The sequence below is a fragment of the Conger conger genome, chromosome 1 (assembly GCF_963514075.1).
Source record: "Conger conger chromosome 1, fConCon1.1, whole genome shotgun sequence".
Taxonomy (NCBI): domain Eukaryota; kingdom Metazoa; phylum Chordata; class Actinopteri; order Anguilliformes; family Congridae; genus Conger; species Conger conger.
The window spans coordinates 40,434,829-40,449,663 of record NC_083760.1 but is presented as its reverse complement, the minus strand read 5'-3'; the positions used below and the strand labels follow the sequence as shown (position 1 = coordinate 40,449,663).

The 14,835-nt window shown below is 40.6% G+C and overlaps 1 long non-coding RNA gene across 1 annotated transcript; it reads right to left on the bottom strand.

The window, feature by feature from the left end:
- Window positions 1-4,852: 4,852 nt before the first annotated feature.
- Window positions 4,853-5,318, bottom strand: LOC133123308 (uncharacterized). Its single transcript, XR_009708229.1, has 3 exons — window positions 5,205-5,318; window positions 4,998-5,091; window positions 4,853-4,878 (listed from the first exon to the last, which is right to left on the bottom strand). It is a non-coding gene; the product is annotated as an uncharacterized LOC133123308 (long non-coding RNA).
- Window positions 5,319-14,835: the final 9,517 nt, after the last annotated feature.

Sequence of the window (14,835 nt, the reverse complement as noted above, 5' to 3'; positions counted from 1 at the left end):
TCCAGAAGACACAGATGGTAATTGACCATCACAAGTCAGGTAATTATTTTTCAGGTAAATAATTATGCTGTCTAAAATGCATTATATCAGTCAAATCTTAAGGAGATGTCAGTTGTCTGCGATCCACATGGTACTTGTATATTTGATATGTTATACCTTTCATGTATTTTATATCTTGCTAGCAAGATTGCATGTTCTCATGTCAGGTGTAATGAGAAATATTCCATATCAGCCAGTCAGCTAGTCTCTGGACAATTCATCATCAAATTTAGGAATTTTGAGGTCTAATTCAAATGTAATAAAATGTGCAGTCATGGAATTACAATAAGCACGTATGCCTCTGAATTACCAACAGAATGACTAGTCTTCTGTTGGGGACCATGGGATTTAAATTGAGCTATGCTTGCACAAAAAAAGTACACATTTCCTGCTAATTTTTTAGGGCCATTCGTAACACAGAAATGGTGCAACATAGCTATACCAAAATCAGTAGTTTCCATTGTATTAGACATGCGAAATCGAAATCGCATTGAGAACATGTTTCATGATGGAAAATGGCACAAATGACTGGACTTCAGGTTTTGCATGCCTTGTGGGAGAGTGAAGATGAAAAAGATGCAAACTGACACTGAAGCGGTGTCATTTAGAACAGTGAAAGGTGAACCTCATGAGCAAGTACATTTATTGCGTGTGTACTAAAACTTCTCCAGATTCGTTTGAATATTCAGTAATATGCACATTTGTAAATTCCCACACTCTAAACATTGCATCTCAAAATAATACATACACAGTAAATCTTGCAGTGTCAAATTAACACTTAAAGAGTCAAATTTAACACTATTCCCGAGTGTATTTGGTCCCACTCAGAATTTGTGTTAAATTGACTCTTGCTCTTGTGTTAAAATTTTAGAGTTAAATTAACTCTAAATAGAGTACAAACTTAACACTCGCTTACACTGTATAGTGTTATTTAAACTTAACACTATAGGTTAAATAACTCTGGAGAGTGTAAATATTATTCTCAGTAGTGTTGATAATTTACTCTTCTGTGATAACAAATTAACTCTGAGTTGAATTCCAATGCTCATTAACACTGCATTTAGTTATTAAAAGTTAACACTGGAGGGTCAAATAACTCTGATGAAGTGTTGATATTACACACTACTGTGTTGATAATTTACTCACTTGCAGTGAAAAAACAGCTCTGAAAATAACACCCATTAACACTGCACAGTGTCAATGAAACCTGACACTATTGGTGAAAATAAACCTCACTGGTGTTAATTTTACACTTAATTTACTCTTGTAGTGTGAAATTATATTTACATACAATATACATTAAGTAAGTAAAAATCACAAGTTACCACAAAATAATGAATAACAGTTCTTAGTACAACATCCGGATCATCTTCACAGAATACAGTCTGAAAACGAGCTTTCTCAAGGAGACAGAAACGACAGCAATACCGAGCCCCAAATGACTCCACAAACCCAAACAGACCATGCAAGCCAAGGTTATCCCCGGTGACCTGAACTATGGTACCACGAATCGTGTGTCTAAACATGGGAATTTTAAGTCCCTCTGTCTCCAGTACTTTCAGATCATTGACAAGTGGCTCAAGTATCAAATTAAAATCATAACGCTTAATGTCCTGTGCATGGAAAAGAGCACACAAATGAATATTTATCAAAGAGGAATTATAGATTGGGGGAAAATTTCTTCATGTAAAATATATAGCACCTAATTTATGTATACCCTTTTTAGAGCCCAATGGATTTGCAGTTTCAAAGTCATCATAAAAAAGCAGAATTTGTAAGGAATCTTTTTCTACAGAAAACAGGGGACTTTCTTTAAAATAGGTGGCATCTCTCAAGTCTGCATACACACCTTCCTTGGTCATGTGCCTGGGCTTTAACATGTCTGCAAGTTCTGGGTTTTGAAAAATGCTCTTCAGTGTTTCCAAAATGGGAATATATGCAAACTTATCAGTTACAATGACCTGGTCATATGTCCCAGTAGTTTTGTTTCTTCTGCTGTCAAATCTTGTGCCAAGCACCTTTTCAATGGGTTCAACTTTTCCCCATTTCTCTGTGAAGTGTTTGTTTCTTTTAGCCTCTGAATTTAAGGGTGTGAATGGGTTTTCCAACTTTTGGAATGACTGTTCTATGCTGTTCTTATTTTCTGTGTCCTGTGGAGATAAGCACTGTAGAGCTGCATCTTTAGCCTGACTATGAATCTTGGAAACCACTTCTTCCATGGTTGAGACGAAACTATTTACAGTAGACTGACTTAATCCAGCAGCCTTGAGTTGTGCGACAGCAGTGGCACACATATCTAGAGTGCTCCTATTGGAGTTTCTGAACAGTTCACATGTGGCCGTCACATCGACATCAGATGTTGTGGCGGTCTCATCTACATTAGCTATCACCGCCTCTCCTACACTGTTTACATTAACATCAGTGTCAACCTCTTGGTCAATATACTCAGTGTGTTTGGTGTTTAAATGTTTCCTAAAACCAGAAAACGTACCAAACATATAGCCACATCCATGGCCTTCTTCTCGAGAACGATGTAGAACTGGTGGATCGCATTCTTCTTCACTCCAACAGCCAGGAGATAGGGTTGAATGCTGGTAGTGATGGCATCAAGATGCTCTTGGATGCTTGTTCCAGTCTGAGAAGACAAACACACATGGAGAAACGATTAGAATTACATGGTTGTAATATTATAATCATAAATTCGTACATACATTAGGAGAAAATACCAACCTTCTTGAAGACCACAAGATGCTTCTCTGCTTGGGACGCCGACACCTTCCCTGGTCTCTTCCAACCCTGAGCAGAGGGTGGAATCAGGTGCAACAGCAGTAAAACCGATGAGAGGTCACTGTCCCAACCTGTAACGATACAAGTTGGATGTTAAGACACTTGAATTATGTGGACCATAAACAAAATTCAGTCCATCTGCAATGTCAGCAGTATTTTTACAAAATAAGAGAAAAGACAGCAGTTCATCACAAGAAGCTCTGCCACTCAAAATATGAATATACAGTACCAGTAAAAAGCTTGGATGCACCCATTCAAGTGAATGGGAAGATAACTTTTGACTGGTTGATAATACAAAATGTCCTCGTACATTTTCCACAGAAGTCCATGAGTGAAAAACAACAAGAATGGTATGCTCAAAAGCAGCTTACCAACGTCAGCATCCACTTCAGTGTCATCCTCAGGAGGATCAGCTGCCAGCAGGAGCTCTTCAAGCTCACTGGTGGATGGAAGCTGTCTGCATTGTTGGATGATCTTTTTCTTGTATGTGGTCGGCCACCTTTCCAGAAGCTTGCCTGATACACCCTCTCCAAACATCAGAACGAAATCCTGTTCAACCTGAAGAGGGGGGATTGGGGGACAATTTCAGGATTTCACAGCCAACCAAAGTTAGTGGGTGCTAGTTGAGGTACAATACATCTACCATCTAGATTATTCAAGTGTCACAAAATGGTCAAAATAATGGCAGATAATTACCAAGCCCTTGACGTCTTGGAAACGTGGAAAGTCAGACAGTATGCTGCTTGACTGCTGGGGGTCGAGGACCTTGTTGCGCCTATAGTCAAATGTCAGTTTCATCTTGTTCTTCACTGTGTCCTCATCAGCTGAATGTTTCATTAGTGAGATCGCTTCCTTGCACTCCTCTTCGCTCAGGGCAGTCTCTGGAACAACATGGGAATCTCGTCTGGCAGTTGGTCCTCCTCCATGAGATGGTCCTCCACAGGATTCTACAGAATATGGGAAAATATCTCAACACACTCTACCAAGGCCTGATTGATGGAGTTCTGCAGGTACAGGTTTATACAGTAATCAATAATGTCGCTTGTTTTGTTAATCAACTCGTTGTACTCAAGATATGAATTGTCACATTGAAATTGATGAGCAGACTTTCAGCTTGTCATTGTTAGGCTGTACAGTGCTCAAAAAGTAATGAGCCAAAATGTACAAAAATTGTGTCACTAATATCATGTCTGGAGCTGACTAATTTAAAGGACAAGTTAGAGATTTAGCACTTTGAGGTCTGTTAGGTTATTTACCATCATATACAATGGTCCATATGAACATTTTGATGAACGGTGCACTCTTGTATATATTGCGAATTACTCATGGCTCCGCTATTTACACAATTGCTCCTTCAAACAGCATAAACTCACAGTGGTCAGGAAACTCAGGTGGTCAGAAAACTCACAGTGGTCACTGGCACTGATGTTCTGACAAAATAATTGCTGCAAAGTATGCTTCCTATCAGATTTTATGTAGCCTATAATTTAGCATGGAACTATTTTCAGTCACAGTGCAGCCATACACTTCCGCTGGAAATAGTTCCATGATACATAAACCTGATAAGCAGCATACTTTGCAGCAATGTTTTTGTCAGAACATCAGCGGACACCAGTGACCACTGAGTTTCCAGACTTTTAAAACGAGAGTTTATGGTGTTTCTTTTAAGGATTCTCTACATGCCAATCCAGATCCCATTGTGTAAATTAGCTGGGCCATGAGAAATTCGCAATATATAAGAATGCATGGTTGGTCAAAATCTTCATATGGACCATTGTATATAATAGTAAATAACCTTCTAACAGGCCTTAAAGTGCTAAATCCCGAACTTGTCTTTTAAGAAAACTGATTGTTTATTTATTGGCTGGAGAAACATGTGCAAAAAATAAAAGGCAATAACTGATCTTGTGACTGTTTTGTTTCATACATTTTCCCGGTATTATTAGTGTTACCTCCAAATGATGATCGTCTGTCTTTAGCAGCGCTTCTCTGAATAGTTTTAATCCTCCAGGCCAAGTACTCACTGCCACTCTCGCCATCATAATAATGCTCCTTGGAGGGTGAAAGGATAACAAAAACAGACACTTCACATTTAAAAGTGAAAAACAGCATGCTCTAGTAGGATTCAAAATGTATCAACATTGCCCCAACCATTACTGTGTGCAACTCACATAGCCATTCTTAGAGTGTGGGTCACTGAGGTAGGGGAATAAGGTCACGATTCCTCTGGCATACTTTTCTTTCAGCTGTCTGGGTGGTGAAGTACTGGAAGATTAAAGAAGAATGGATTTCTCAGTCATATTCCCTGGATTTCATTTAGATTTCAAATTCATCTGAAAGCTAGATTGAGAACAAACTAAAAACAAGGAGCTAATTACCCATTCTTCTCTGTCAAGTCAGCTGCCAATATGTTCACCATTTTCCTTCTGTTGTCATCCTGCAAGGACTTGGTTCGATGGTATTCATTTATTATGCGTTCTCCACCAGGTTTCTCGGAAAGAATGGATTCCACCAACTTGAAGCACAATGCAAAACAATTCAGTGTTAGGAATATACTGTATAGACTGCAATTCAAAGTTAAGGTAAAGGATAAGTATCCTTAATATCAGTTTTAACCCTATCTGAGGTCTGTCTAGCATGCTTCTGACTCGTGGAGATGATAATTTGAGAGATCCATCCAGTCTCAAGTGAGCTACGATATTCTTACAGGCGCGCGACCAGTACAATGGAAAAGATGGGGGCATAACATTGACCTTGTAAAAATATGATAAACATGCATTTCTGAGTTGTGAATCACAGGGTGTAATCTTACCGGTCTCAGAATGCTCTCCTGTGAAATGTAGGCCAGCGTTTCCGCTGGTAAGGTTTTGCCGTGGCGTTGGAGACAGACTCTAACCATGAATGAAAAGGCAGGATAAATAAAAGATTATACACAGTTCCCTCATAAACATGTCCCTTATCTAATCGAATGTAAGCTTCACATGACAAATAACTTATTCATTAAATCCATTAAATATAGATTACAAATGTAATCAAACCTGTGTCATATTTGATGGTTAGCACCCCAGTGGATGCATCTCTTGCTATATCCTCAAAAACATCGTCATCCAACTCGGTCCCTGAACTGTCAACAACTTTCACACCTTCTGTTACAGCTGGGACACCAAACTTTGCAAATGCTAGAAACAGGCACAAAAGCTTTTGTAAACAGAAATGTCATTGGATATCTAATGATTTCTAAATCTACTACTACTACCTCAGAACATGGCGTGCAAACGTTCGCCACTAAGCTAGCTAGCTAGGTAACGTAGCACTAACGTTAGTTTAGCCAACTCCCCAAAAATGGTCTTTGCCATTTCACTGGAACCTATGGAGCTAGCTACAAACAATACAATTCACAATCACCCCTCCACATTGTATTAACAACGTTAACATTACCTCTTGCAAGTTTCTGGAAGCCTATAGCTACCGAATTAATTAACTGTAGTCTAGGTTAGCTAGCACTAGCTAATGTTGCTTGTACATAGACTGCACGCATGAACTCGGTCACGTTAACGTTAGCCCTTTGAAATGTGGTATGTTAAGATACATAATCAGCTGGAGTATACGCGGTGAAGTTTGAAAGAGAAGGAGATGGGCGGAGCTTTCCAGAGTAGTTCCAATTAACTACGAAATATTTCACCAACACTGTGGGCATTTTACACAAACTGTTGTTGTAATAACTCTGAAAGAGTCAATGTACTTTGACACTGCATATTTTACACTGGGAAATTTACAGTGTACGTAATATGTAGTGACGTAGCCACGATTCTAAAACTGGGTGTCCTTACACAATCAATATTATCATACTGTATCTACGTTTGAAATTGCAGGAAAGAAAAATAACTTGGGGTGGCACGGATGGTAGCTGTACCCACTGGTAGCACTGCTGCCTCACAGCAAGGAGGTCCTGGGTTCGAATCCCCATCAGCCAGGGCCTCTCTGTGCAGAGTTTGCATGTTCTCCCCGTGTCTGCGTGGGTTTCCTCCAGGTACTCCGGTTTCCTCCCACAGTCCAAAGACATGCAGGTTAGGCTGATTGGAGAGTCTATGGTGTGTGTGCCCTGCGATGGACTGGCAACCTGTCCTGGGTGTATTCCTGCCTTTCGCCCAATGTATGCTGGGATAGGCCCTGTGACCCTGTTCAGGTTCAGATAATGGATGGATGGATGGAAAAATAACTTGGCTTAACAGACCAACTACAAGAGCAAGTGTATTTCTTAAGATCATATTGGTAAATATGTGTGCTGTATTGCAATTTCTCTCTGTGTTCGTATGAATATTCAGTACTGCATTTGTAAGTTGCCACTCTGTTCTGAATTTATGAACAATTCTAACCATTACATCTCAAAATAATACCTTTGCGTTTTTGTCTTAGATGTAGGCTTGTCAGTAAAGAGGGGTCTTTATTTGTAAGCTGGCTATATGATGGAACTATGCATATGAAGATGCAGAGGAAACACCAAGTACACCACTCACAGAAGGTACCCAAGGAATCTCTTTGTGAATGGCATCTTCATTGTATGTAGTTTCTGTGGTGATTTCAATAAATTCCTGAATCAGAAAATGTATTTGTTTCTTTGTTCTACATGGCTTACTGAATATTGCTTTATGGACAGGCTTTGTCCAAAGGTAGGGAGGGGTCAGGCCAGGTGTGAAAAGTCTACTTACCTGGCAGAACTGCACACCACATAAATATTAATTGAAGAAAGGCCATTAGCCCTCCCATTGTCAACTGGTGCTGAAATATAGTAGTAATTTCTTTTATATTTATAATTGGATTTGCTACAATATTTTGTCATCATTTGATATCCAAGACATAGATGAACAAATTTCAGTGATCCAAAAATTGTGTTAGTTGGTTAGAGGGTGTATTTACAGCATTCCTGTATGTGTTTAAAACTACTGTTTAAGATTTGTGTGATTCTAGAGCAATTGACATATGATTCTGACCATATTATTGCAGCTGAGTTTGTGCTGAAAACAAAGATATGAAACACAGTGGAATCACTGCATATAAAGTTGAGTAAAATGACAGAAATGAGCATGGCACAGTCGTCAGTTTTCCTAATTTTGCCCTCAGACCCCAGAAGGTTAAGGGGCTAACGCTTAGATGCACAAACAGCATTTCGTCCACATTCCATGTTTTACTCAGAACTCATTGTACTTATGCCTTGTTACATTTCAAAATGATTTGAGACTCAAAACGTTTGATCAGTCTTAAGGGCCTCAACAGCATCAATAGTTTCATGAAGAACATTCTTCTCATGAATGGATAGCTTGGTCACTGCCAACTGGTCTTTGTTTAATTACACTCTACAACAGACTTGATCATTTTTATCTGGGAGTTCCATCTTGTGATCGTGGCAGCCTGGAGTTAATTTTCCCCTTCCAGGTTATTCTGCGTGACAATAAACTGACGACAGTGAGAGACAATATATTTTTTTAAAGATATTTTTTAGGCCTTTTTTTATTGGACAGTATACAGTATAGAGAGACAGGAAGAATGGGAGCGAGAGAGAGGGGAAGACATGCGACAAATGTCAGACGGTCGGATTCGAACCGCTGACGTCGCGGCTCGCAATGAGCATGCGGTCAGTGCTCTACAGGCTGCACCACCGAGACACCCCGTGAGAGACAATATTTGATGCTTTTGAAAAGGTCATCTGCTGATTTTAGGCTCTCTTTGATGATAAGCTGAAGAATGTGAGCAAAGCCCCTCTTGGGTTTTGGTAAATAGCCATTATGGAAATTGTTGGAGTAGAGGGCAGACTTTGCTCATCTTCATCATAATCATCATCACCACCACCACTATTTTCCTCTTCACACACATCCGTTTTAGCCTTGGGTTTTGCCTGTGAAGACTGCATTTGTTAGAAAAGATAAATCAACATGAAGACCAGAGAGCTCTCTTTGGGAGAAAAGCAATCCATTTTGAAGCTTAGAAGAGAGAGAAAATACATTGCACAAGCATTGGGGATAGCTTTTACAACAACTTGGAATGTTCTGAAAAACAATGAAACCGCTGGTGTACTGAGCAACAGACACCGAACAGGTCGACCAAGGAAAACAACTACTTGATGATAGAAACATTGCAAGAGCTCTGAAGAAAAACTGCAAAACGATGGTCAGTGGCATCACAAACAATCTCCACAGGGCAGGGGCAAAGGTAACTCAATCATCCGTTCGAGGTTTTACGGACTGATACGACCACGATTAACCTATACCAAAGTGATGGAAAGGCCAAAGTGTGGAGAAAGAAGGTTGCTCATGAATCTGCTCATGATCCAAAACATACAAGCTCATCTGTAAAGCATGGCAGAGCAAGTGTCATGGCTTGGGCTTGCATGGCTGCTTCTAATATTTTTTGGAGATATAACTGAAGGATGAATTCAGAAGTCTACAAAAACATTCTGTCTGCCAACTTACAGAGACATGTGTCCAAACTCATTGTGAGGAACTTCATCATGCAGCAAGACAATGAGCTAAAACACACTGCCAACCAGTGGAAGGTTTTAGACTGGTCAAGTGAATCACCAGACCTTAACCCAATCATTAAGATCATGCATGCATTTCACCTCCTGAAGAGGAGATTGAAGGGAAAACCCCCCCGATACAAACAAAGAATGCAACAGTTTGTTGATGTCAATGGGTCGCAGGGGGATATGCTACCAAATATGAAGTGTTATTTACTTTGATTTATTTATATGCTCTCTGTTCCAATACTTTTCCTCACCTAACAATTGGGTGGTCTGATTCTAAAGGTGATATCCCCAAATGTATGCTGTGTATTGCAAAATCTAAGGAATTGGCCTTGCTGTTCAAATACCATTATTTCAGCACATCCTAGCCAATGCACGCATAGTTGTGTTCAAATAAATAGCAGTGCGTTCAAAAAATGAATAAAGTGCAAATATCTTTTCATAACTTTTAAGTTCAATATCTCAAATGTAGTGGAAACATTACACATTCAATTCCAAATTTTATCAAGTCTACATTACTCTTTTACAGGAAGCAAAGAAAAGGAATATTAATCTGTAAGGCGGAAATAATTAACCTCTGGTATCAACACACTGGTCAGCTTGCTGACTTCCCCCCCCGGAGCATACATCGTTAGCCCCCACCTTTTGGCACCCATGCCTGTGGGGGGAAAACTTCAGTGGGGTTCCTGGAGGGACTGTCTTCCTGGGCCCCCTGTGGAGCCCCCCCTTCTCTCACATTCCTTCTAGGTTGGAGCACAGAAATAGTGTATATGGCATAAAGATGTTTCATAACAATCCCATATCATAATATAGTAATGTTATTCTGATTGTTTCAGTGCGACTGGTGCAATGGTATAATTCTCACAACAATACCTAGGAGTACCATCCAGGAGCCGAAGGAATACTGTGCGAGAATCTATCTCTGTGTGAAAGCTATTTACCTCAAACCCCTGGTCTAGGGAAGGCCTAACTCCAAATTCCAAGTGGTCATAAATGCCAGATGGTTCATTGCGGACCCATTTTTGGCCTGATTTTGGTGATAAGTAGAACAGACCAAGCAATCTGGGTTTTGTCTCCTTTCCTTTAATTCACCCAAATCAAGTTTATCCAAAATCGCAAGGTATATTACCATGAGAGGTGCAAAAACATATTTACTACATAATGCAGTTGTCATGAACTCCCAACTACATCCCTCTCCAGGTATCCCCAGTAAGCGTGATGATTCGGACTTCCTTTGGGGGATTCAGACCATTGGCTCCCAAGAATGTCTGCATCTAGAAAGACTGGGATAAAGAGAAATTGGCATGGTTGTGGATGTGTTCTTGGGGGCTTTTAGTGTATGGAGAGTCATTCAGCCCCTGGCCAATCAATGGGAAACAAATGTCTCCGTGACCCACCACCTGGTCACTTCCCATGGGAAAAACTCAGGACACTCCCACAGTGCCCCCATTTGGACACTTCTGTCATTATACCCTTCACTTCTCTCCTGGATTAATGATGGACTTTTTATGACAACTGCAACATAATAAAACATAAGGATAATCTGTTTGGTATGGATGTAATCTGGTAAAATCAAGGAATTGGATGAGATACATTTCATACCAAATAGAGTTTACTAAAACATAGTTTCAATAACTCAAGGGAAAACTATATGTTTTCTCTGGTAATCATCTGCTTTTCACTTCTAACAACTCCCAAAGGTAGGGGTCTAAATTCCAGGTTTGACCACCCCTCCAGGTTAATTTATGGCACTGCCACCTGGTTCAAACGCATGATTTGGCATAAAAGGAAGAGAGACAAACCAATCAGGGAAGATCGACTTCCCATACTGTGCATATTCTGTATCTGTGTGTAGCCAAAGCGGGCAGGATAAGATTATTTACTCTATACTTCTATTCTTAATTTCTGTATTATGTAATTGAGTGTTAAATTCTAAGCTAATGACCTACCTGCCTGTGAATAAATTCTTCTTGGTTTTGACTTGCCTGATCTCCATGACTCCAATTCATCTTGTACCTTTTCAGCCTAAGTTATGACTGAATACTCAGGGGTTGGTTGGCTTGGTACTTTGTACAACTTGGTACTTGGTACAACTGATCAAGTTCTGCTAAAACAGGATTGGTTGTGTATGGTTCTGGTGATTTGACGCAAAGAGAACCCATGGACGTTCTACATCGGTTCTTGTCAAATTAGCCTTGAGGAGCCATCTAAATGCACGCCGACCTGGGCTCGCAACTACCCATCCATCAATCCATTATCTTAACCCACTTATCCTGAACAGGGTCGCAGGGGGGCTGGAGCCTATCCCAGCATACATTGGGCGAAAGGCAGGAATACACCCTGGACAGGTCGCCAGTCCATTGCAGGGCACACACACCATTCATTCACACACTCATAACCACGGGCAATTTAGACTCTCCAATCAGCCTAACCTGCCTGTCTTTGGACTGTGGGAGGAAATCGGAGTACCCGGAGGAAACCCACGCTACATGGGGAGAACATGCAAACTCCGCACAAAGAGGCCCCGGCCGACCGGGATTCAGAGCCCAGGACCTCCTTGTTGTGAGGCGACAGTGCTACCCACTGCACCAGGCTCGCAACTATCTATGCAAAATCGAATGCATGAATTGTGTTGGCTAGACTCCCAACCTCTGTGTTCTCCACTGAACTGAGATTCAGCAATAGTGCTAATCCCGGGAGCATATGTTGAGTAATGGTGGCATATAAGAGAGAATCGAGTGTAACCACTCCTGAGGTTCGCGCATGATTAAAACCAAATTCTAAATTCTAGTTTAAAATGGAGTCAGATAACAAAAGTGAATTTATTGGGCCTATTGCGGATATTCCGGCAGGCAGAATGGTCCTACTGTTTTTGTAACTTGGTTTATTTATTGGCTGATCAAGTCTCTCTGCCTAGCGGTCATTAATATTTCACCATTTTAACATTCTTTCAGCAACACCAGAAGGACAAGTACGCAGATACCTTCGGCCTGCACTAAATTCCATCGTTGGGTTAGCGTGGGGTTTTACAAATCTGTTCAAAAAAATGGCAGTCGACATTTTTCTCTTCAAACTGTTTTTATAACTGCTGTGCATCTGTGTATATCTGCATTGCATCGAGCCAACCAACTTCTGGCACCTAGAAACAGGTATTTCAGCCCAGAATGAACAAATGACACTCCACAGTTTCTGTGAATTTTTTGGTTTTGCTTCAGAAACTATTTTTAAATTCACCCCACAAGTTTTCAATGGGTTGAGATCGGGGGATTGTTGTCGTTATCTTGTTGAAACACCCATTTCAGGGGCATTTCCTCTTCGGCATACGGCAACATAATCTCTTCAAGTATTTTGATGTATTCAAACTGATCTATTATCCCTGGTATACAAACCCAACACCGTAGTGTGAAAAACATCCCCATACCATGATTTTTGCGCCACCATGCTTCACTGTCTTCACAGTGTACTGTGGCTTGAATTCAGTACCCGGGAGTCATCTGACGTACTGTCAACAACCACTAGACCCAAAAAGAACAATTTTACTCTCATCAGACCACAGAATGTTGCGCCATTTCTCTTTGGGCCAATCGATGTGTTCCTCCATTTTAACCAATTCTGCAGATGCCCTTTTTTCAACAAGGGTGCTTTACGGGGGCTTCTTGCTGATAGCTTAGCTTTGATCAAACGTCTTCTGACTGTAACAGCACTTACAGGTAATTGCTGATCATCTTTGATCTTTCTGGAGCTGATGAATGGCTGAAAGTAGTTTTCTTCTGCTTGTTTCATCTATGTCTTGTCTACACTTCTTTATACGTTTTCCCCTCTCCAATCAAGTTTTGAATCAAATGACATTGTTCCTCCGAACAATGTTTGGAACGGCCCATTTTACTCAGGTATTCATAAAGTATTTGCCATGCAGAAATATCACTACTACTAATAACAGTGGTTCATCAGGTTAATGGTGTTGTACTGCTGTTTTCTAAAACCCAGCTGTACATATGCAAACCTGTATTTGCACAAATCTTCACATTACAGGAATTGTTTTACTCCCTGTGATTAAATCAAATTCTTTAAAAAAACGATTTTGCTTATCAGTGAATTCTTGTTCTCCCTAAGTAATTTGGATGCGTCAGTTGACAAGTAGATGCAATGTGGCATAACAGCACCAAATAAACTTGTATAACATCCATTGAAATATTTTGATGTGGCAATCATAGGAATGTATCAGTATACAGTAGGGTGACTCCTCCCTAAACTTGAACACCTTGAATAGTGCCAGGGCTGTCCACATGCTTACCTTCAGCAATTCTGAAGAGGGCCAGCAGAGAGCACCCAGACCCCCCCCCCCCCCCCCTTACAGCCAACCCCTGTTGCCAATGGATGGGGGGGTGGGGGTGGAATGGCATTCTGTTTCTCCTTCCCTGTCTGATGTCTCCTTGGTGACCATTTTGAGTGGTAAATAAATTAGAGGGGGAGGAAACCCAGGGAGGTGGCCGCTGTGAGATGACTGAGGGCTGCTGCCCCAGATGGGCAAAGATAAGGCAGGCTCCAGGTTAGTCCATGAGTGCAGTGCAGACATCGGTTCTGTATGTAACGTTTGACAGTATCTGAGGGGGCTCAGCCCAACTAGATTGATGGTTACCTCCAACTTAGCCATTTCTGTGGAGAATTGCTGGGCCCCTTTGCCTAATGATGCTACATCCATCCTGTGGGTGATGTACAGAGTGCTGGGAGGATGGGCAACTGGGCTCTGATCAGTCTTTATTTGGCAGTTAGTGCTCTGTTCACAGGAACCCTCCACAGGGCCCATTAATATTATATATAGATATCCTTGTCAGGGATTTACATTCCGTGATCCAAAATCCAGGAAACAGGGAAATAAGGGGGGTGGGAGCACTGATTGATTGGGTGGGAAATTGGTGACTTCAGGAGCAAAAAAGAGGAAAGAAAACAGAGACTTAAATTTATCATGACAAGTATACTCCTGTATCATGCCACATTGTTGTGCAGTTCATCATTGTTACTGTTGCCATGACAATAAGTTTGTGTGCTGTTATCACTGAGATAATTGTGTGCTAATTATCCTTATGGACAAAAATGACTTGGAAAATGAGGCCTTTTATTAGACACCTTGATGTCTTTAAAGCCTTGTTCATTTATACAATAGGTAAGTCAAAAGGTAGCCTCATCGACTGAATCAGGCATACAAGTGGTCTTGGAACAATTGAACATGTATTGATGAACGGCAAATCAGCAGTGACCTGGCTTCACATGACTGAACCAGAAATATTAGTGTTGTCACTACATCTTAACCTTTTTTTCACATTTGCATAGCACCAGAGAATTCAAAATTATATGACATGATGTATATTAAGCAACATACTGTATATTTACTAAATCATTAGAGGTTAAAGGAAATTATTCTTTCCAAACCTTCACTTTGATTTATACAGTGGCTTCAGAATGTATTCAGACCTCTTTACTTTTCGCAC